Source organism: Zea mays, chromosome 2, assembly GCF_902167145.1.
Source record: "Zea mays cultivar B73 chromosome 2, Zm-B73-REFERENCE-NAM-5.0, whole genome shotgun sequence".
NCBI lineage: Eukaryota > Viridiplantae > Streptophyta > Magnoliopsida > Poales > Poaceae > Zea > Zea mays.
In genome coordinates this window covers 182,855,018-182,858,044 of record NC_050097.1, presented here as the reverse complement: position 1 = coordinate 182,858,044, position 3,027 = coordinate 182,855,018, and positions in this window count along the sequence as shown.

Here is a 3,027-nt window from a genome sequence, read left to right as displayed (position 1 = left end):
CAACACAAGTGCTTAAGTGTTAATATATACAAAGTGGTGGACAAAGTGCAAATCAAGTCATAAGGTATATTTCTCAGACTTAGTACATTGTTTTAAGGACTAATGTATTGTGTCTAAGTGCTGGAAACAAGTGAAAACAAAATGGAGAGAGATTGCCTTGTTTCAGCCAAAGCCAGCGCTGTCTGGGTGCACCGGACTGTCCGGTGGTGCACCGAACAGTGTCCGGTGTGCCAGGCTGGCTCAGGCGAACTTGACGCTCTCGGGAATAAATTAACGGCGTACGGCTATAATGCACCGGACTGTCCGGTATGCACCGGACTGTCCGGTGAGCCATCGGTCGGGCGGGCCAACGGTCGGCTGCGCGATCTGCGCGAGACACGTGGCCGAGCCAACGGTCGGGCGGGGGCACCGGACTGTTTGGTGTGCACCGGACAGTGTCCGGTGCTCCAACGGCTCCCAGGCGCCAACGGTCGGCTACGCCACAGAAGGAAAGAAATCCGCACCGGACAGTGTCCGGTGTGCACCGGACTGTCCGGTGCGCCAGGCGACAGAAGGCAAGATTTGCCTTCCTGGAATGCTCTCAACGGCTACTAGCTGCCTTGGGGCTATAAAAGGGACCCCTAGGCGCATGGAGGAGAACACCAAGCATCCTCTAAGCATTCCTAAGCACTAAGACATCGATTCCGCGCCTTTGATTCTTTGCGATAGCAATTAGAGCTCTAGTCGAGTTGTGAACTCATTGAGTTGTGTTGTGAGCTCTTGTTGCGACTTGTGTGCGTGGTGTTGCTGTGATTTCTTGTCTTGAGTGTGTTGCTTATCCCTCTCTTACTCCGTGCTTCTTTGTGAACTTCAAGTGTAAGGGCGAGAGGCTCCAAAGTGTGGAGATTCCTCGCAAACGGGATATAGTAAAGCAAGCAAAACACCGTGGTATTCAAGTGGGTCTTTGGACCGCTTGAGAGGGGTTGATTGCAACCCTCGTCCGTTGGGACGCCACAACGTGGAGTAGGCAAGCGTTGGTCTTGGCCGAACCACGGGATAAACCACTGTGCCATCTCTATGATTGATCTCTTGTGGTTATTGTGTTTTGTTGAGACTCCTCTCTAGCCACTTGGCATTATTGTGCTAACGCCTAATCAAGTTTTGTGGATTAAGTTTCAAGTTTCACAGGATCACCTATTCACCCCCCTCTAGGTGCTCTCAATTGGTATCGGAGTCGTTCTCTTCAAGAAGGGACTAATCGCCCGAAGAGATGGATCCTAAGGGAAAGGGGATGGTGGTCAACAACAATGAGAAGAAGTCTATCTTCAATGAGTCGAAAGATGACAAGCCTACGGACTCGGGCTCAAGTCACAAAAGAAGAGACGAGAAGAAGAAGAAGACAAGGCGCATCAAGGAGATAGTCTACTACGACAGCGACGAATCTTCCTCTTCCCAAAAGGACGACGACGACGACTACGAGAAAAAGAAAACGGTCAATTCGAACTTTTCTTTTGATTACTCTCGTATTCCTCAAAGTACAAATGCTCATTTATTATCCATTCCACTTGGTAAACCTCCTCATTTTGATGGAGAGGACTACGGATTTTGGAGTCACAAAATGCGTAGTCACTTGTTCTCTCTCCATCCTAGCATATGGGAGATAGTAGAGAGTGGAATGAAATTTGATAGCTCGGATAGCCCTTTGTTTATCAATGAACAAATTCATAAAAACGCACAAACTACTACTGTGTTGCTAGCTTCATTGTGCAGGGATGAGTACCATAAGGTGAGCGGCTTGGACAATGCCAAGCAGATCTGGGACACCCTCAAGATCTCACATGAGGGTAACAACGTCACCATGCTCACCAAGATGGAGTTGGTGGAGGGCGAACTTGGGAGATTCGCTATGATAAGGGGGGAGGAGCCAACCCAAACATACAACCGGCTCAAGACCCTTGTCAACAAGATAAGGAGCTATGGAAGCACGCGATGGACGGACCACGACGTCGTCCGCCTAATGCTAAGGTCCTTTACTGTTCTTGATCCTCATCTTGTGAACAATATTCGTGAGAATCCTAGGTACACCAAGATGACGCCCGAGGAGATACTTGGAAAGTTCGTAAGCGGGCGGATGATGATCAAGGAGGCTAGATACGTGGATGATGCATTGAATGGCCCAATCCAAGAGTCTCAAACTATCGCTCTCAAAGCAACGAGAAGCAAGGAGGCGTTACCGAGCAAGGTGGCGCAAATTGAGGCGGCTGGGCTTAATGATGAAGAAATGGCCCTCATCATCAAGCGCTTCAAGACGGCGCTAAGGGGTCGCAAGGAGCATCCCAACAAGACCAAGACAAAGGGGAAGCGCTCATGCTTCAAATGTGGTAAGATTGGTCACTTTATCGCTAATTGTCCCGATAATGATAGTGACCAGGAAAAGAAGAGTGGAAAATGGGAAAAGAAGAAGAATTACAAGAAGGCAAAGGGCGAGGCACATATTGGAAAGGAGTGGAATTCGGATTGCTCCACGTCTGACTCCGACAACGAAGGACTCACCGCCACCGCCTTCAACAAGTCATCCCTCTTTCCCAACGAGCATCACACATGCCTCATGGCTAAGGAGAAGAAAGTAAGTACTCGAAACTCTACTTATGCTTCTTCTAGTGAGGATGAGTCTAGTGATGATGATGAAATAGACTATTCATGCTTATTTAAGGGCTTAGATAGATCTAAGATTGACAAGATTAATGAATTGATTGATGCTTTAAATGATAAGAATAGGCTACTAGAAAAGCAAGAGGATCTTTTGTATGAAGAACATGATAAATTTGTAGAGGCACAAAAATCCCTTGCATTAGAAATTAAGAGGAATGAAATGCTTGCTTGTGAGTTGTCTACATGCCATGATTCTATTTCTAACTTAAAGAGCATAAATGATGATTTGAATGCTAAGTTAAAAATAACTAGTAAATCAACATCTTGTGTAGAAAATGATGTTATTTGCAATAGGTGTAAAGATTTTGATATTGATGCTTGTAGTGAACACATAGC